General features: G+C 53.8%; 1 protein-coding gene across 1 annotated transcript in view; it reads left to right on the top strand.

The window, feature by feature from the left end:
• LOC142282266 (tubulin alpha-3 chain-like) overlaps nucleotides 1-20,994 on the top strand; it is a 60,256-nt gene that overhangs the window by 38,428 nt on the left and 834 nt on the right. The gene's annotated exons all lie outside the window — the stretch shown is intronic.

Raw genomic sequence — 20,994 nt, 5'->3', positions numbered from 1 at the left:
GTATCTTGCCCTACTGGCCTTCCAGCAGTGGCTGGAAGGGAAGCAGATCCGAATTCAATCGGACAACTCCACAGCGGTGGCATACATCAATCACCAAGGAGGGACTCGCAGTCGGCAAGCCTTCCAGGAGGTCCGGCGCATTATGATGTGGGTGGAAGCCACGGCCTCCACCATATCCGCAGTTCACATCCCCGGCGTAGAAAACTGGGAAGCAGACTTCCTCAGTCGCCAGGGCATGGACGCAGGGGAATGGTCCCTTCACCCGGACGTGTTTCAGGAAATCTGTCGCCGATGGGGAAGGCCGGACGTCGACCTAATGGCGTCCCGGCACAACAACAAGGTCCCAACATTCATGGCACGGTCTCGCGATCAAAGAGCTCTAGCAGCAGACGCCCTAGTGCAAGATTGGTCGCAGTTCCGGCTCCCTTATGTGTTTCCACCTCTGGCACTCTTGCCCAGAGTGCTACGCAAGATCAGATCCGACTGCAGCCGCGTCATACTCGTCGCTCCAGACTGGCCGAGGAGGGCGTGGTATCCGGATCTGTGGCATCTCACGGTCGGCCAACCGTGGGCACTTCCAGACCGACCAGACTTACTGTCCCAAGGGCCGTTTTTCCATCGGAATTCTGCGGCCCTCAACCTGACTGCGTGGCCATTGAGTCCTGGATCCTAGCGTCTTCAGGCTTATCCCAAGGGGTCGTTGCCACCATGAGACAGGCTAGAAAGCCCACGTCTGCTAAGATCTACCACAGAACGTGGAGGATATTCTTATCCTGGTGCTCTGCTCAGGGAGTGTCTCCCTGGCCATTTGCATTACCTACCCTTCTTTCTTTCCTGCAATCGGGGTTAGAAAAGGGTTTGTCGCTCGGCTCCCTTAAAGGACAGGTCTCGGCGCTATCCGTCTTTTTTCAGAAGCGTCTAGCACGACTTTCTAAGGTGCGCACGTTCCTACAGGGGGTTTGCCATATCGTTCCCCCGTACAAGCGGCCGTTAGATCCATGGGATCTGAACAGGGTACTAGTTGCCCTCCAGAAGCCGCCCTTCGAGCCTCTGAAGGAGGTTTCACTTTCTAGACTTTCACAGAAAGTGGCTTTTCTGGTAGCGATCACATCTCTTCGGAGAGTGTCTGAGCTAGCAGCGTTGTCTTCCAAGGCTCCCTTCCTGGTCTTCCACCAGGACAAGGTAGTGCTGCGCCCCATTCAGGAGTTTCTCCCGAAGGTGGTATCCTCTTTTCATCTTAATCAGGATATTTTTTTGCCTTCGTTTTGTCCTCATGCAGTTCATCGGTATGAGAAGGATTTACATTTGTTAGATCTGGTAAGAGCACTCAGAATCTACATTTCCCGCACAGCGCCCCTGCGCCGTTCGGATGCACTCTTTGTCCTTGTCGCTGGTCAGCGCAAAGGGTCGCAGGCTTCTAAGGCCACCCTGGCTCGATGGATCAAAGAACCAATTCTTGAAGCCTACCGTTCTGCGGGGCTTCAGGTTCCATCAGGGCTGAAGGCCCATTCTACCAGAGCCGTGGGTGCGTCCTGGGCATTGCGACACCAGGCTACGGCTCAACAGGTGTGCCAGGCAGCTACCTGGTCGAGTCTGCACACTTTCACCAAACATTATCAGGTGCATACCTATGCTTCGGCGGACGCCAGCCTAGGTAGAAGAGTCCTGCAGGCGGCAGTTGCCTCCCCGTAGGGGAGGGCTGTCTTGCAGCTCTAACATGAGGTATTTCTTTACCCACCCAGGGACAGCTTTTGGACGTCCCAATCGTCTGGGTCTCCCAATAGAGCGCCGAAGAAGAAGGGAATTTTGTTACTTACCGTAAATTCCTTTTCTTCTAGCTCTTATTGGGAGACCCAGCACCCGCCCTGTTGTCCTTCGGGATTGTTGGTTTGTTTGCGGGTACACATGTTGTTCATGTTGAACGGTTTTCAGTTCTCCGATGTTACTCGGAGTGAATTTGTTTAAACCAGTTATTGGCTTTCCTCCTTCTTGCTTTTGCACTAAAACTGGTGAGCCAGTGATCCCACTGGGGGTGTATAGCCAGAAGGGGAGGGGCCTTACACTTTTTAGTGTAATTGCTTTGTGTGGCCTCCGGAGGCAGTGCTATACACCAATCGTCTGGGTCTCCCAATAAGAGCTAGAAGAAAAGGAATTTACGGTAAGTAACAAAATTCCCTTCTTTACCCGCTTTTTTTGTGCGTTTTTGCTGCAGAAATTTGAGAAAATGGTTGTGCCTTTCTGCAGACATTCCCCAGCAAAACCTATGGGGAAAAAAAATAGCTGTGCGCACACTGCGTTTTTTCTTAAGAAAATCTACCGAAATAATTTTCTTAAGAAAAAGAATGAGCAGTCACTTCTTTTCTGCAGGTAGCTGCGTTATTCACTCCATTGACTGCAATGTAATAATGAAATAGCGCAGGAATAGCGCAGGTAGCAAATCATGTGCGTTTCATTGCGTTTTCCTGCGTTATTCCCGCGTTGTTTCACGTTTTTCGGGACATAGTGTACATCACTGCCCTGTGTTTTGCAAGGACGTGATGTGACTAGAAGAGGAAGAGGAAGTTCCTCCATTTCTTTGTCGCTCTATTGGGAGACCCAGACAATTGGGTGTATAGGCTATGCCTCCGGAGGCCGCACAAAGTATTACACTCAAAAGTGTTAAGCCCCTCCCCTTCTGCCTATACACCCCCCGTGCTCCCACGGGCTCCTCAGTTTTATTGCTTTGTGCGAAGGAGGCAGACCTGCACACATAGCTCCACAGATTGGTCAGCAGCAGCTGCTGACCAGGTCGGATGGAAGAAAAGTGGGCCCATATAGGGCCCCCAGCATGCTCCCTTCTCACCCCACTCTTGTCGGCGGTGTTGTTAAGGTTGAGGTATCCATTGCGGGTACGGAGGCTGGAGCCCACATGCTGTTTTCCTTCCCCATCCCCCTCAGGGCTCTGGTGGAAGTGGGATCCTATCGGTCTCCAGGCACTGAGACCGTGCTTCATCCACAACTCCTGTGGAGCCTGCTGGATAGGAGCCGGGTACCGTTCAGGGACATGGCCCTGCTACTTGAAGGTACTCTGTATCCCTGTGGGGACCGCGCACGGCAACACCTCAGCTTTGCTGGGTGTGCTAGTGCACCGGGGACCGCGGCGCTGACCGGGTTAAACTGTGCCATTACACACTCAGCGTCGCTGAGTGTGTTTATATGTAGGGGCTACCGCGCTAACCGCCGCTGCCATGGGAAACTGCGGCGCGGCTGGGACTTGTAGTTCGCCGGGGACTTCGGCGCCGGCCGCGCTTTTACGGCGGCCATGCTTATACTCGAGTCCCCGGCTTTCTTGCGGCCTAGTTTCCTTTTCTCCCGCCCCCAGCCCTGACAGGCAGGGGAAGGGCGGGACGCTGCACGGAACGAGCAGCACTGAGGGCTGGAGTATGATTTCCATTCTCCACCCCCGTCACTGTGCACAGTGTGAGCACCAGTTCCCGCACTTTCTCGGCCACGCCCACGGCTCCCTCCTCTCGTCAGGACGCCGCAGCCATTCCTGTCAGCTCCTCCGACGCTGCAGAGGGGGACAAACCCTGGGAGACCCAGACACGGTCTCTGGTGGCCTCACAACCGCTTTAGGCGGGTGGTAAGCAGCACCTGTGGTGCTAGCCCCATGGTGCTGTAGTGTATTGATACATTATTTGTTTATAGTATACTCTTTCACTGTATGAGCACAGTTCATTCTGGCTATATACCCTATTGTGTTACTCAGGGAAAACAATAGCATGGCGCCCACAAAGGCAGGGGTGCCAAAACACAGGCTTATTATGCTGCCTGCGCCGCTTGTACGACCCAGCTGCCGGCAGGTCCCACTGACCCTCATTGTGTGCAATGTTCGGCCCCTGTGGCACTTCTTCAGCCAGAGCCTCTGCTAAGAGGGGCCCAGGGGGAGCCACCTGCTGACACTGTCCAGGTGACGGGGACTGAGTTTGCAAAACTCTCTGAGACTATGGCTAAGATACTAGAAGCCTTGCAGTCCAGGCCGGTATCTCAGCAAAGGGACTCTGTTGAATCATTGTTCCCTGGCCCCCCTCAGTTGGACCAACAATGTCCTCCCGGGGTATCTCATACATCCCAGGCTGAGGGTTCTGACTTAGACCCCAGTCCCAGACCGACTAAGCGGGCTCGCTTAGAATTTCCCTCGACATCATATTTTTCAGGGTCTCAGCGGGGGGAATCTCTGGTTGATGATGCGGAGACAACTGATCAGGATTCTGATCCTGAGGGCGCTCTCAATCTTAATACTCCAGACGGGGACGCCATAGTGAACGATCTTATTGCGTCCATCAATCAAATGCTGGATATTTCTCCCTCAACTCCTCCGGCGGAGGAGTCAGCTTCTCAGCAGGAGAAATTCCGTTTCAGGTTCCCCAAGCGTACACCGAGTATGTTTCTAGACCACTCTGATTTCAGAGAGGCAGTCCAGAATCACCATGCTTGTCCAGATAAGCGTTTTTTCTAAGCGCCTTAAGGATACACGTTATCCTTTTCCCCCTGACGTGGTTAAAGGTTGGACTCAGTGTCCCAAAGTGGATCCTCCAATCTCCAGACTGGCGGCTAGATCCATACTTGCAGTGGAAGATGGGGCCTCGCTCAAAGATGCCACTGACAGGCAGATGGAGCTCTGGTTGAAATCCATCTATGAAGCTATCGGAGCTTCTTTTGCCCCAGCATTCGCAGCCGTATGGGCGCTGCAAGCTATCTCAGCAGGTCAAGCGCAAATTGAAGCAGCCACATGCACGTCCGCGCCACAAGTGGCATCCATTACCACCCAGACCTCGGCATTTGCGTCTTACGCTATTAATGCTGTCCTGGACTCTGCGAGCCGTACGGCGGTTGCGGCCGCCAATTCGGTGGTACTCCGCAGGGCCTTGTGGCTACGGGAATGGAAGGCAGATTCTGCTTCCAAAAAGCGCTTAACCAGTTTGCCAATTTCTGGCGACAGGCTGTTTGGCGAGCGTTTGGATGAAATCATCAAACAATCCAAGGGAAAGGATACATCCTTACCCCAGCCCAAACAGAACATACCCCAACAGAGGAGAGGGCAGTCGAGGTTTCGGTCCTTTCGGGGCGAGGGCAGGTCCCAATTCTCCTCGTCCAAAAGGTCTCAGAAAGAACAAAGGAACTCTGATGCATGGCGGTCTAAGTCACGTCCTAAAAAGACCACCGGAGGCGCCGCTAACAAAGCGGCTTCCTCTTGACTTTCGACCTCCTCTAGCAGCATCCTCGGTCGGTGGCAGGCTCTCCCGCTTTTGCGACACCTGGCTGCCACAAATAAAAGACCGCTGGGTGAGAGACATTCTGTCTCACGGTTACAAGATAGAGTTCACCTCTCGTCCCCCGACTCGATTCTTCAGGCATCCCCGCCTCCCGAGCGAGCCGAGGCTCTTCTGCAGGCGCTGCGCGCTCTGAAGGTAGAAGGAGTGGTGATCCCTGTTCCTCTCCAGCAACAGAGCCACGGTTTTTACTCCAACTTGTTTGTAGTCCCAAAGAAGGACGGGTCTTTCCGCCCGGTCCTGGACCTGAAACTGCTCAACAAACACGTAAAAGCCAGACGGTTCAGGATGGAATCCCTCCGCTCCGTCATCGCTTCAATGTCCCAAGGAGATTTCCTTGCATCGATCGATATCAAAGATGCTTTTCTTCAGCGCTCTATTGGGAGACCCAGACGATTGGGGTATAGCTACTGCCCTCTGGAGGCCACACAAAGCACTACATTAAAAGTGCAAGGCCCCTCCCCCTCTGGCTATACCCCCCCGTGGTATCACGGGTTCTCCAGTTTTAGCTTTGTGTGCGAAGGAGGTCAGACATTCCATGCATAGCTCCACAGATTTTAGTCAGCAGCAGCTGCTGACTATGTCGGATGGAAGAAAAGAGGACACATATAGTGTTCCCAGCATGCTCCCTTCTCACCCCTGGATGGTGTTGTAAGGTTGAGGTACCTATTGCTGGTACAGGGCTGGAGCCTGACATGCTGTTTTCCTTCCACATCCCCTGGTAGGGCTCTGTGGAAGTGGGATCCTGCCGGCCTCTCAGCTCTGATGCCGGGCTCCATCCACAGACCCATTAGAACCTGATGGATTCGGAGCAGGAGTACGATCAGGGACAGGGCCCTGCATCTTACAGGTACTCTGTGTCCCCGGCAGGCACAGACACACTCCGGGCTGGCTGGGTGTTATAGTGCGCCGGGGACCGCAACGTGGAGTTGGTGTCCCTACAGATTACTGGGGGATTGTTTGTGTTTGGGAACGCAGCGCCGACCCCCTCTGGACCGGGCGGCGCTGCTGTGACTTGTGGTGCGCCGGGGATCCGCCGTCCGCGCTTTTACGGCGGCGGCGGTTATAACTTTAGTCCCCGGCTTTTTTGGGCCTAGGACGCCGGCAGCTCCGTTTCGTTCCCGCCCCCACCCTGTCATTCAGGGTAGGGGAGAGACGCTGTTCGCAAGCAGCGACGAGGGCTGGAGCCTGATTTACATGCTCCAGCCCTCTCACTTGGCACAGAGGGAAGCAGGCTTCCCGCTCTTGGCCAGGAACGCCCAGGGCCCGCCCCCCTTCCTCTCTCGAGACGCCGGCAGCCATTACATGCATGCCTGGCTGGAGGAAGGACGCAAGGCTCTGGGAGACCTGGACTAGGGGCTATCTGGCGACCACACACCCGCTTTTTAAGCGGGCGGTAAGCGATTTTTCTGTGCTGGTCCCTCTAGTGCCTCACTGTGTATCAGTGTACTGGATACAGTTATATAGATATTGTATTTCTTGCACTGTGAGGTGCGCTTCTGGCTGCATATCCCAGATCGCTCTGTGGAAGCAGCAACATGTCATCCTCAAAACGCAAGGCGGCCAAGGCAAAAAGGGCTGTGTATACTGCGTGTGCTGCATGTGGGGCTAATCTACCAGCAGGCTCTGATGACCCCCATTGTGTGCAATGCTCCGACCCGGTGCTGCTTCGCCAGCCGGAGTCAGGAGAGGTAGCGACCCAGGCTGAGACGCTTGTAAGTTCTGCCCCGGTGACAGGGACGGACTTTGCAGTTTTTGCAGATAATATGTCTGTATCTATGGCAAAAATCCTTGAGACCTTGCAATCTATGCATGGGGCTCAGTCTCTGGGCACGGCGAGGCCTCTGTCCTCAGGTCCCCCTTACTTGGAATGTATCCAGCCCACAGGGGGGTCCCCGGCTTCACAGGCCGAGGATTATGACTCAGATGATGGCCCCAGCCACCCTAAGCGAGCTCGCTGGGAAAGACCCTCGACGTCTTCACACTGCTCAGGGTCTCAGCGCAATCAGTCTCCCTGTGATGTGTCTGATGAGAGTGATCAGGAATCCACTCCTGGAACCCCTCTCAACCTGGATACCCCGGATGGGGATGCCATGGTAGACGACCTTATCTCAGCCATCAATAGGCTGTTGGATATTTCTCCCCCAGCCCCTTCAGCAGAAGAGGCGGCTGCGGAACAGGAAAAGTTTCGTTTCCTTTATCCCAAGCGTAAATTGAGTGCTTTGTTAGATCACTCTGACTTCAGAGAATCAATCCAGAAGCACGACGCTCACCCAGAAAGGCGTTTCTCTAAACGATCTAAAGATACGCGTTTCCCTTTCCCCCCTGAGGTGGTCAAGCGCTGGACACAGTGTCCAAAGGTAGACCCCCCGATTTCCAAACTTGCAGCTAGATCCATAGTTGCAGTGGAGGATGGCGCTTCACTTAAAGATGCCAATGACAGACAGATGGACCTTTGGTTAAAATCTGTCTATGAAGCTATAGGCGCGTCGTTTGCTCCGGCATTCGCAGCCGTATGGGCACTCCAGGCTATTTCAGCTGGCTTAGCAAAAGTGGATGCTATCATGCATCCAGCAGTGCCGCAAGTGGCGCACCTTACCACGCAGATGTCGGCGTTTGCGTCTTACGCTATCAATGCGGTCCTAGAATCTACCAGTCGCACCTCAATGGCGTCCGCCAATTCGGTAGTTTTGCGCAGAGCCTTGTGGTTAAAGGACTGGAAAGCAGATGCTGGTTCCAAAAAATGTTTAACCAGTTTGCCTTTGTCTAGAGAGAGACTGTTTGGCGAGCCATTGGCTGACATCATTAAGCAGTCCAAGGGTAAAGACTCCTCTTTACCACAACCCAGAACACCCAAACCTCAGCAGAAAAAGTGGCAGCAGAGGTTTCAGTCCTTTCGAGGTTCGGGCAAGACACCATTTACCTCGTCCAAAGGGACTCAGAGGACGCAAAGAAACTCAGATTCGTGGCGGACTCACACACGCCCCAAGAAAGCAAATGGAGGTACCGCTTCCAAAGCGGCTACCTCATGACTTCCAGCCCCCCCCCTCCGCATCGCCGGTCGGGGGCAGGCTCTCCCGCTTTTCCGGCATTTGGATGTCACAGGTCAAAGACCGGTGGGTGACGGACATTTTGTCTCGCGGGTACAGAATCGAGTTCAATTCTCGTCCTCCAGCTCGGTTCTTCAGAACCTCCCCACATCCAGACCGAGCAGATGCTCTGCTGCAGGCGGTGGATTCCCTAAAAGCGGAAGGAGTGGTTATCCCAGTCCCTCCTCAGGAACAAGGGCAAGGGTTTTACTCCAATCTCTTTGTGGTTCCAAAAAAGGACGGCTCGTTCCGTCCTGTTCTGGACCTAAAACGGCTCAACAAACATGTGCACGCCAGGAGGTTCCGGATGGAAACCCTCCGCTCTGTCATTGCCTCAATGTCCAGAGGAGACTTCCTTGCCTCAATAGACATCAAAGATGCTTATCTCCACGTGCCAATTGCTACAGAACATCAACGTTTTCTACGTTTTGTGATAGGAGACGACCATTTTCAGTTCGTAGCTCTTCCATTTGGTCTGGCGACAGCCCCACGGGTCTTCACCAAGGTCATGGCGGCGGTGGTAGCAGTCTTGCACTCTCAGGGACACTCGGTGATTCCTTACCTAGACGACTTATTGGTCAAAGCTCCCTCTCAGGAGGCATGCCAACTCAGCCTGAATGCTACGCTGGAGACTCTACAGTCTTTCGGATGGATCATCAACTTTCCAAAGTCGATCCTATCACCGACTCAGTCACTAACGTATCTTGGCATGGAGTTTCATACTCTAGCAGCGATAGTGAAGCTTCCGCTGGACAAGCAGCGGTCACTACAGACAGGGGTGCAATCTCTCCTGCAGGGCCAGTTGCATCCCTTGCGGCGCCTCATGCATTTCCTAGGGAAGATGGTGGCAGCCATGGAAGCAGTTCCCTTTGCGCAGTTTCATCTGCGCCCACTTCAATGGGACATTCTCCGCCAATGAGACGGGAAGTCAACGTCCCTGGACAGGAAAGTCTCGCTTTCCCAGACGGCCAAAGACTCTCTACAATGGTGGCTCCTTCCCACATCATTGTCTCAGGGAAGATCCTTCCTGCCCCCATCCTGGGCAGTAGTCACGACAGATGCGAGTCTGTCAGGGTGGGGAGCAGTATTTCTCCACCACAGGGCTCAGGGGACGTGGACTCCGCAGGAGTCCACCCTTCAGATCAATGTTCTGGAGATCAGAGCAGTGTATCTTGCTCTACTGGCCTTCCAACAGTGGCTGGAAGGAAAGCAGATCCGAATCCAATCGGACAACTCCACAGCGGTGGCATACATCAACCACCAAGGAGGGACGCGCAGTCGGCAAGCCTTCCAAGAAGTCCGGCGCATTCTAATGTGGGTGGAGGACAGAGCATCCACCATATCCGCGGTTCACATCCCAGGCGTAGAAAACTGGGAAGCAGACTTCCTCAGTCGCCAGGGCATGGACGCAGGGGAATGGTCCCTTCACCCGGACGTGTTTCAGGAAATCTGTCGCCGCTGGGGAGTGCCGGACGTCGACCTAATGGCATCCCGGCACAACAACAAGGTCCCGGCATTCATGGCGAGGTCGCGCGATCAAAGAGCTCTGGCGGCAGACGCCTTGGTTCAAGATTGGTCGCAGTTTCAGCTCCCATACGTGTTTCCGCCTCTGGCGCTCTTGCCCAGAGTGCTACGCAAGATCAGATCCGAGTGCAGCCGCGTCATACTCGTCGCTCCAGACTGGCCGAGGAGGTCGTGGTATCCGGATCTGTGGCATCTCACGATCGGTCGACCGTGGTCACTGCCAGACCGACCAGACTTACTGTCCCAAGGGCCGTTTTTCCATCAGAATTCTGCGGCCCTGAACCTGACTGTGTGGCCATTGAGTCCTGGATCCTAGCATCTGCTGGATTATCTCAGGGAGTCATTGCCACAATGAGACAAGCTAGAAAGTCGAATTCGGCTAAGATCTACCACAGAACGTGGAAGATTTTCTTGTCCTGGTGCTCTGCTCAGGGAGTGTCTCCCTGGCCATTTGCATTGCCCAAGTTTCTTTCCTTCCTGCAATCGGGGTTAGAAAAGGGCTTGTCGCTCAGCTCCCTTAAAGGGCAAGTTTCGGCACTATCCGTGTTTTTTCAGAAGCGTCTAGCACGTCTTCCTAAGGTGCGCACGTTCCTGCAGGGGGTCTGTCATATTGTGCCCCCGTACAAGCGACCGTTAGATCCATGGGATCTGAACAGGGTACTAGTTGCTCTCCAGAAGCCGCCCTTCGAGCCTCTGAAGGAAGTTTCCTTTTCTCGGCTGTCGCAGAAAGTGGCGTTTCTTGTTGCAATCACATCGCTTCGGCGAGTGTCTGAGCTGGCAGCTCTGTCATCTAAGGCTCCCTTCCTGGTGTTCCACCAGGACAAGGTTGTGCTGCGCCCCATTCCGGAGTTTCTCCCTAAGGTCGTATCCTCTTTTCATCTTAATCAGGATATTTCCTTGCCTTCTTTTTGCCCTCATCCGGTTCACCGGTATGAAAAGGCCTTACGTTTGCTAGATCTGGTGAGAGCACTCAGAATCTACATTTCCCGCACGGCGCCCATACGCCGTGCCGATGCACTTTTCGTCCTTGTCGCTGGTCCGCGCAAGGGGTTGCAGGCTTCTAAAGCCACCCTGGCTCGATGGATCAAAGAACCAATTCTAGAGGCCTACCGTTCTGCGGGGCTTCCGGTTCCTTCAGGGCTAAAAGCCCACTCCACCAGAGCCGTGGGTGCGTCCTGGGCATTACGTCACCAGGCTTCGGCTCAACAGGTGTGCCAGGCAGCTACCTGGTCCAGTCTGCACACTTTCACCAAGCATTATCAGGTGCATACCTATGCTTCGGCGGATGCCAGCTTAGGTAGAAGAGTCCTGCAGGCGGCAGTGACACCCCCATAGGGGAGGGCTGTTTTGCAGCTCTAACATGAGGTATTTATTTACCCACCCAGGGACAGCTTTTGGACGTCCCAATCGTCTGGGTCTCCCAATAGAGCGCTGAAGAAGAAGGGAATTTTGTTACTTACCGTAAATTCCTTTTCTTCTAGCTCTTATTGGGAGACCCAGCACCCGCCCTGTTGTCCTTCGGGATGTTTTTTTGTTGTTTGCGGGTACACATGTTGTTCATGTTGAACGGTTTTTCAGTTCTCCGATGTTATTCGGAGTTAATTTGTTTAAACCAGTTATTGGCTTCCTCCTTCTTGCTTTGGCACTAAAACTGGAGAACCCGTGATACCACGGGGGGGTATAGCCAGAGGGGGAGGGGCCTTGCACTTTTAATGTAGTGCTTTGTGTGGCCTCCAGAGGGCAGTAGCTATACCCCAATCGTCTGGGTCTCCCAATAAGAGCTAGAAGAAAAGGAATTTACGGTAAGTAACAAAATTCCCTTCATCTCCACGTACCGATTGCTCCAGAACACCAGCGCTTCTTGCGCTTCGCCATAGGAAACGAACAACTGCAATTCGTGGCACTGCTGTTCGGCCTGGCAACAGCCCCACGGGTTTTTACCAAGGTTATGGCTACTGTAGTAGCGCTCCTACACTCGCAGGGTTACTCGGTGATCCCGTACTTGGACGATCTGCTAATCAAGGCACCTCTCAAGAGGCATGCCAACGCAGCCTCGACGCTGCCCTGGAGACTCTCCAGGGTTTCGGGTGGATCATCAATTTTCCAAGGTCAAATCTGACACCGGCCCAATCACTGACGTATCTTGGCATGGAGTTTCATACCCTCTCAGCGATAGTGAAGCTTCCGCTGATCAAGCAGCAGTCACTACAGAAAGGGGTACAATCTCTCCTTCAAGGCCAGTCACACCCCTTGAGGCGCTTCATGCACTTCCTGGGGAAGATGGTGGCAGCAATGGAGGCAGTCCCTTTCGCGCAGTTTCACCTGCGTCCCCTTCAATGGGACATCCTACGCAAATGGGACAGGTAGTCGACGTCCCTCGACAGGACCGTCTCCCTCTCTCAGGCGACCAAAGCTTCCCTTCGGTGGTGGCTTCTTCCCACTTCATTATCGAAGGGGAAATCCTTCCTACCCCCATCCTGGGAAGTAGTCACGACGGACGCGAGTCTGTCAGGGTGGGGAGCGGTTTTTCTCCACCACAGGGCTCAGGGTACGTGGACCCAGCAAGAGTCCTCGCTTCAGATCAATGTTCTGGAAATACGGGCAGTGTATCTTGCCCTGAAAGCGTTCCAGCAGTGGCTGGAAGGCAAGCAGATCCGAATTCAGTCGGACAATTCCACAGCGGTGGCATACATCAACCACCAAGGCGGCACACGCAGCCGGCAAGCCTTCCAGGAAGTCCGGCGGATTTTGATGTGGGTGGAAGCCACGGCCTCCACCATATCCGCAGTTCACATCCCAGGCGTGGAAAACTGGGAAGCAGATTATCTCAGTCGCCAGGGCATGGACGCAGGGGAATGGTCCCTTCACCCGGACGTGTTTCAGGAGATCTGTTGCCGCTGGGGGGTGCCGGACGTCGACCTCATGGCGTCCCGGCACAACAACAAGGTACCAATGTTCATGGCACGGTCTCAAGATCCCAGAGCTCTGGCGGCAGACGCCTTAGTTCAGGATTGGTCGCAGTTTCAGCTCACTTATGTGTTTCCTCCGCTGGCACTGTTGCCCAGAGTGTTACGCAAGATCAGGGCCGACTGCCGCCGCGCCATCCTCGTCGCTCCAGACTGGCCGAGGAGGTCGTGGTACCCGGATCTGTGGCATCTCACGGTCGGCCAACCGTGGGCACTACCAGACCGAACAGACTTGCTATCTCAAGGGCCGTTTTTCCATCTGAATTCTGCGGCCCTCAACCTGACTGTGTGGCCATTGAGTCCTGGATCCTAGCGTCTCCAGGGTTATCTCAAGACGTCATTGCCACTATGAGACAGGCCAGGAAACCAACGTCCGCCAAGATCTATCACATGACGTGGAGAATTTTTCTGTCATGGTGCTCTGCTCAGGGTTTTTCTCCCTGGCCATTTGCATTACCTACTTTTCTGTCCTTCCTTCAATCTGGACTGGAAAAGGGTTTGTCGCTCGGCTCCCTTAAGGGACAAGTCTCAGCGCTCTCTGTGTTTTTCCAGAAGCGCCTAGCCAGACTTCCACAGGTACGCACGTTCCTGCAGGGGGTTTGTCACATAGTTCCACCTTACAAGCGGCCGTTAGAACCCTGGGATCTAAACAGGGTGCTGATGGCTCTTCAGAAACCACCATTCGAGCCAATGAGAGATATTTCCCTCTCACGACTTTCGCAGAAAGTGGTCTTCCTAGTAGCAGTCACTTCACTTCGGAGAGTGTCTGAGCTAGCAGCGTTGTCGTGCCAAGCCCCTTTCCTGGTGTTTCACCAGGACAAGGTGGTTCTACGTCCGGTTCCGGAATTTCTCCCTAAGGTGGTATCCCCCTTTCATCTCAATCAGGATATTTCCTTACCTTCTTTTTATCCTCATCCAGTTCACCAATGTGAAAAGGATTTGCACTTGTTAGATCTGGTGAGAGCACTCAGACTCTACATTTCTCGTACGGCGCCCCTGCGCCGCTCGGATGCACTCTTTGTCCTTGTCGCTGGCCAGCGTAAAGGGTCACAGGCTTCCAAATCAACCCTGGCTCGGTGGATCAAGGAGCCAATTATCGAAGCTTACCGTTCGGCTGGGCTTCCGGTTCCCTCAGGGCTGAAGGCCCATTCTACCAGAGCCGTGGGCGCGTCCTGGGCTTTGAGGCACCAGGCTACGGCTCAGCAGGTGTGTCAGGCGGCTACCTGGTCGAGCCTGCACACTTTCACGAAGCACTATCAGGTGCATACCTATGCTTCGGCGGATGCCAGCCTAGGTAGACGAGTCCTTCAGGCGGCGGTTGCCCACCTGTAGGAAAGGGCCGTTTTACGGCTCTCTTACGAGGTATTATTTTACCCACCCAGGGACTGCTTTTGGACGTCCCAATTGTCTGGGTCTCCCAATAGAGCGACAAAGAAGAAGGGAATTTTGTTTACTTACCGTAAATTCCTTTTCTTCTAGCTCTAATTGGGAGATCCAGCACCCGCCCCTGTTTTTTTGTGTACACATGTTGTTCATGTTGAATGGTTTCAGTTCTCCGATATTCCTTCGGATTGAAGTTATTTTAAACCAGTTTTCTTCGGCGCTCCATTGGGAGACCCAGACGATTGGGTGTATAGCTACTGCCTCCGGAGGCCACACAAAGCATTACACTAAAAAGTGTAAGGCCCCTCCCCTTCTGGCTATACACCCCCAGTGGGATCACTGGCTCACCAGTTTTCTGCTTTGTGCGAAGGAGGTCAGACATCCACGCATAGCTCCACTGTTTAGTCAGCAGTAGCTGCTGACTATATCGGATGGAAGAAAAGAGGGCCCATATAGGGCCCCCAGCATGCTCCCTTCTCACCCCGCTGGTGGTTTGTAAGGTTGAGGTACCTATTGCTGGTACGGCGGCTGGAGCCCACATGCTGTTTTTCCTTCCCCATCCCCCTGAGGGGCTCTGAGGAAGTGGGATCTTACCGGCCCCAAAGCCCTGAGGCTGGGCTCCATCCACAGACCCATTGAACCTGCTGGATACGGAGCTGGGTACCGTTCAGGGACATGGCCCTGCACCATTCAGGTACTCTGTGTCCCCGTACACACAGGCACAGCACACTCCAGACTTGCTGGGTGTGCTAGTGCGCCGGGGACAGTAAAGGGTTACAGTCACTGCAGCCTAGCTGAGTGACTTTATGTATGGGGAACTACCGCGCCGGACACTCCGGGAGCGGCGGCGCGGCTGGGACTTGTAGTGCGCCGGGGACTTAGCGCCGACCGCGCTTTTACGGCGGCGGCGCTTATAAATCCAGTCCCCGGCTTTTGCGGCCTAGCTCCGCTTCGTTCCCGCCCCCACCCTGTCAATCAGGGTAGGGGAGAGACGCTGTACAATCAGCAGCGCCGAGGGCTGGAGCCTTATTTACATGCTCCAGCCCTCTCACTGGACACTGTGGGACGCCGGTTTCCCGCTCTGACTTGGGGGCACGCCCACGGCCCGCCCCTACCCACACGAGTTGGAGAAGACGCCGGCAGCCATTCCTGCAGTCCGAGCTGAGAGATCGGACTCTGGGCAACCAGGCACAGGACTAGGGCGACCACACACCCGCTTATAGGCGGGCGGTAAGCGGCACCTGAAGTGCTGACCCCACTAAATACCGCAATTGTCCATTTGTATTTTATGCTTACACTGCATAGGTCGCTATTTTTGGCTATATGCCCTCTTAGATGGCGACACATCAGCAGCAGGAAAGCAGGGGTGCTAAGGCACAGGCTTTCCATGCTGCTTGTATTGCATGTACTGAAGTGTTCATGTGTATTTATGCTTGTATGCTATACACTGCACTGTACGGTCGATAGTCTGGGCTATTTTCGCCTAGAATGACTAGACTACAGCAGCAGAAAAGCAAGGGTGCTGAGGCACAGGTTTTTTTCTATGCTGCTTGTATTGCAGGGGTTGCAGTGTTCATTTGTACTTATGCTTGTATGCTATACATTGCACTGTATGGTCGCTATTCTGGGCTATATTCCCCTAGATGGCTAGTCTACAGCAGCAGAAAAGCAGGGGTGCCAAGGCACAGGCTTTCTATGCTGCTTGTATTGCATGTGCTGCGGTGTTCATTTGTACTTTATGCTTGTATGCTATACATTGCACTGTACGGTCGCCATTCTTGGCTCTATATCCTAGATGGCTAGCCGGCAGCAGCATATAAGCAACACAGGCTTTCGATGCTGTTTTTACTGCATGTGATACTGTTCCACGGCACTGAACCCCATTGTGTGCAATGCTCCCCTGTAGCACTTGGTCAGCCGGGGTCTCTATTAGACGTGGCCAAAGGAACCACCTGTCAACCCTGTCCAAGGACAGGGATGGAGTTGCAGTGGGATAGAGACTTGCAGTCCGGACAGGCCATGGGCAATCTGGATCATTGCTCCCTGGCCACCCTCATTTGGAATAAAATCGGTGCTCCGGGGGGGTCCCAGGAGCTCTCTGTATGATGAGGCAGACGTAGCTCATCAGGACTTTGATCCTGACACCGCTCTCAATCCGGATACACCGGATGGTGACGCCATAAGGAATGATCCTATAGCGTCCATCAATGGAATGTTGGATCTTTCTCCCTCAGCTCCCCCAGCGGAGGAGTCAGCTTCACAGCAGGAGAAGTCCCATTTCAGTAGCTCAAACGTATATTGAGTATTTTTCTGGCCACGCTGACTTCAGAGAAGCAGTCCAGGAACACCACGCTTACCAGATAAGCGTTTTCTCCAAACGTATTAAGGATACACGTTATCCTTTTCCCCCTGACGTGGTCAAGCGCGGGACCCAGGGTCCAAAGCTGGATTCTCCAATCTCCAGGCTTGCGGCTAGAGCATAGTTGCAGTGGAGATGGGACTTCACTTGAAGATGCTAGACAGATGGACTCTGGTTGAAATCTGTCTATGAGGCTATCGGCGTGTCGGTTGCTCCGGCATTTACAGCCGTATGGGCACCCTAAGCTTTTCAGCTGTTCTTGCACAGCGGGTCTTGAGCATATGTACATTTGTGCCGCAGGGGCGTCCGTAACCTCGCAATGTCTGCATTGCGACTTACCCTATTAATGCTGTCCTGGAAGGACAGTCGAGGTTTCGGTCCTTCCCAAGCTCGGGCAGGTCCCAATTGTCCTCGTCCAAAAGAGCTGAAAAGCCTCAGAGGGGCTCAGCTTCCGGGGGCTCAATCACGCCCTAGGAAGGCAGCCGGAGGAACCGCTACCAAGGCGGTCTCCTCATGACTCTCAGCTCTCTCATCTCTCCGCATCCGCGGTTGATGGCAGACTCGCTCGCCTTTGGCGACATTTAGCTGCCACAGGTCACAGACCGGTGGGTGAGGGACATTGTGCCCACGTGCACAGGACAGAGTTCTGTTCTCGTCCTCCGACTCGATTCTTCAGAACGTCCCCACCTCCCCACCGAGCCGATGCTCTTCTGCAGGCAGAAGGAGTGGTAATCCCTGTTCCTCTTCAGGAACAAGACACGGTTTTCCTCCAATCTGGTTGTGGTGCCAAAAAAGGACGGCTCTTTCCGTTCCGTTCTGGACCCAAAACTGCTCAACAAGCACGTGGAGGCCAGGCGGTTCCGGATGAAACCCTCCGCTTCGTCATTGCCTCAATGTCTCAAGGAAATTTCCTAGCATCAATAGACATCAAAGATGCTTATCTCCACGTGCCGATTGCTACAGAGCACCAACGTTTTCTACGTTTTGTGATAGGAGACGAACATCTCCAGTTCGTAGCTCTGCCATTTGGTCTGGCGACAGCCCCACGGGTGTTCACCAAGGTCATGGCGGCAGTGGTAGCAGTCTTGCACTCACAGGGACACTCTGTGATCCCTTACTTGGACGATCTACTTGTCAAGGCACCCTCTCAAGAGGCATGCCAACTCAGCCTGAATGTTGCGCTGGAGACTCTCCAGACGTTCGGGTGGATCATCAACTTCTCAAAGTCAAACCTGTCACCGACCCAATCACTAACGTATCTTGGCATGGAGTTTCATACCCTCTCAGCGCTAGTGAAGCTTCCGCTGGACAAGCAGCGGTCACTACAGACCGGGGTGCAGACTCTCCGTCACGGTCAGTCGCACTCCTTAAGACGCCTCATGCACTTCCTCGGGAAGATGGTGGCGGCAATGGAGGCGGTTCCGTTTGCGCAGTTTCATCTGCGTCCTCTTTATTGGGACATTCTCCGCCAATGGGACGGGAAGTCAACATCCCTGAACAGGAAAGTATCCCTTTCACAGACGGCCAAGGACTCTCTGCAATGGTGGCTTCTTCCCACCTCATTATCACAGGGAAGATCCTTCCTACCACCGTCTTGGGCGGTAGTCACGACAGACGCGAGTCTGTCAGGGTGGGGAGCAGTGTTTCTCCACCACAGGGCTCAGGGTACGTGGACTCAGCAGGAGTCCACCCTTCAGATCAATGTTCTGGAAATCAGAGCAGTGTATCTTGCCCTACTAGCCTTCCAACAGTGGCTGGAAGGGAAGCAGATCCGAATTCAATCGGACAACTCCACAGCGGTGGCATACATCAATCACCAAGGGGGGACACGCAGTCGGCAAGCCTTCCAGGAAGTCCGGCGGATTATGATGTGGGTGGAAGCCACGGCCTCCACCGTATCCGCAGTTCACATCCCCGGCGTAGAAAACTGGGAAGCAGACTTCCTCAGCCGCCAGGGCATGGACGCAGGAGAATGGTCCCTTCACCCGGACGTGTTTCAGGAAATCTGTAGCCGCTGGGGAAGGCCGGACGTCAACCTAATGGCGTCCAGGCACATCAACAAGGTCCCAACCTTCATAGCACGGTCCCGCGATCACAGAGCTCTGGCGGCAGACGCCTTAGTGCAAGATTGGTCGCAGTTCCGGCTCCCTTATGCTTTTCCACCTCTGGCACTCTTGCCCAGAGTGCTACGCAAGATCAGATCCGACTGCAGCCGCGTCATACTCGTCGCCCCAGACTGGCCAAGGAGGGCGTGGTATCCGGATCTGTGGCATCTCACGGTCGGCCAACCGTGGGCACTACCAGACCGACCAGACTTACTGTCCCTAGGGCCGTTTTTCCATCGGAATTCTGCGGCCCTGAACCTGACTGTGTGGCCATTGAGTCCTGGATCCTAGGGTCTTCAGGATTATCCCAAGGGGTCGTTGCCACCATGAGACAGGCTAGGAAGCCCACGTCCGCTAAGATCTACCACAGAACGTGGAGGATATTCTTATCCTGGTGCTCTGCTCAGGGAGTGTCTCCTTGGCCATTTGCATTGCCTACCTTTCTTTCTTTCCTGCAATCTGGGTTAGAAAAAGGTTTGTCGCTCGGCTCCCTTAAAGGGCAAGTCTCGGCGCTATCCGTCTTTTTTCAGAAGCGTCTAGCACGACTTCCTAAGGTGCGCACGTTCCTGCAGGGGGTTTGTCATATTGCACCCCCGTACAAGCGGCCGTTAGATCCATGGGATCTGAACAGGGTACTAGTTGCCCTCCAGAAGCCGCCCTTCGAGCCTCTGAGGGAGGTTTCACTTTCTAGACTATCACAGAAAGTGGCTTTTCTGGTAGCGATCACATCTCTTCGGAGAGTGTCTGAGCTAGCAGCGCTGGCTTCCAATGCTCCCTTCCTGGTCTTCCACCAGGACAAGGTAGTGCTGCGCCCCATTCAGGAGTTTCTCCCGAAGGTGGTATCCTCTTTTCATCTTAATCAGGATATCTCTTTGCCTTCGTTTTGTCCTCATGCAGTTCATCGGTATGAGAAGGATTTACATTTGTTAGATCTGGTGAGAGCACTCAGAATCTACATTTCCCGCACGGCGCCCCTGCGCCGTTCGGATGCACTCTTTGTCCTTGTCGCTGGTAAGCGCAAAGGGTCGCAGGCTTCTAAGGCCACCCTGGCTCGATGGATCAAAGAACCAATTCTTGAAGCCTACCGTTCTGCTGGGCTTCCGGTTCCATCAGGGCTGAAGGCCCATTCTACCAGAGCCGTGGGTGCGTCCTGGGCATTGCGACACCAGGCTACGGCTCAACAGGTGTGCCAGGCAGCTACCTGGTCGAGTCTGCACACTTTCACCAAACATTATCAGGTGCATACCTATGCTTCGGCGGACGCCAGCCTAGGTAGAAGAGTCCTGCAGGCGGCAGTTGCCTCCCCGTAGGGGAGGGCTGTCTTCGCAGCTCTAACATGAGGTATTTCTTTACCCACCCAGGGACTGCTTTTGGACGTCCCAATCGTCTGGGTCTCCCAATGGAGCGCCGAAGAAGAAGGGAATTTTGTTACTTACCGTAAATTCCTTTTCTTCTAGCTCCTATTGGGAGACCCAGCACCCGCCCTGTTGTCCTTCGGGATTTTTGGGTTTTTTCGGGTACACATGTTGTTCATGTTGAACGGTTTTTCAGTTCTCCGATGTTACTCGGAGTGAATTTGTTTAACCAAGTTATTGGCTTTCCTCCTTCTTGCTTTTGCACTAAAACTGGTGAGCCAGTGATCCCACTGGGGGTGTATAGCCAGAAGGGGAGGGGCCTTACACTTTTTAGTGTAATGCTTTGTGTGGCCTCCGGAGGCAGTAGCTATACACCCAATCGTCTGGGTCTCCCAATAGGAGCTAGAAGAAAAGGAATTTACGGTAAGTAACAAAATTCCCTTCTTTAATTCTTTTTCCTCCTTCTTGCTTTTGCACCAAAACTGAGGAGCCCGTGGGAGCACGGGGGGTGTATAGGCAGAAGGGGAGGGGCTTAACACTTTTGAGTGTAATACTTTGTGCGGCCTCCGGAGGCATAGCCTATACAACCCAATTGTCTGGGTCTCCCAATTAGAGCTAGAAGAAAAGGAATTTACGGTAAGTAAACAAAATTCCCTTCTTTCAGTGGTGTAGGAAGTATACATATATAATGCACAGACACATAGAAATCCAATGTACATATTAAAAAAAAAAGCGTGTGCTCCGCCGTATTTTTACCGTCCAGCCGGGTAAGCACACAGCGGCGGCCCGATATTCTCAGGCTGGGGAGGGCGAGGGCCAGGGTAAATATCAGGTAAAAGCAAAGCACTTTTTGCTTGGTTACTCGATATTTATCTTGGTTACCAGCATACACCGCTCAGCG

This window comes from Anomaloglossus baeobatrachus, unplaced genomic scaffold, assembly GCF_048569485.1.
Source record: "Anomaloglossus baeobatrachus isolate aAnoBae1 unplaced genomic scaffold, aAnoBae1.hap1 Scaffold_503, whole genome shotgun sequence".
Lineage (NCBI taxonomy): Eukaryota > Metazoa > Chordata > Amphibia > Anura > Aromobatidae > Anomaloglossus > Anomaloglossus baeobatrachus.
The sequence above is the reverse complement of the archived record's forward strand: the minus strand, read 5'-3'. Positions and strand labels throughout refer to the sequence as shown.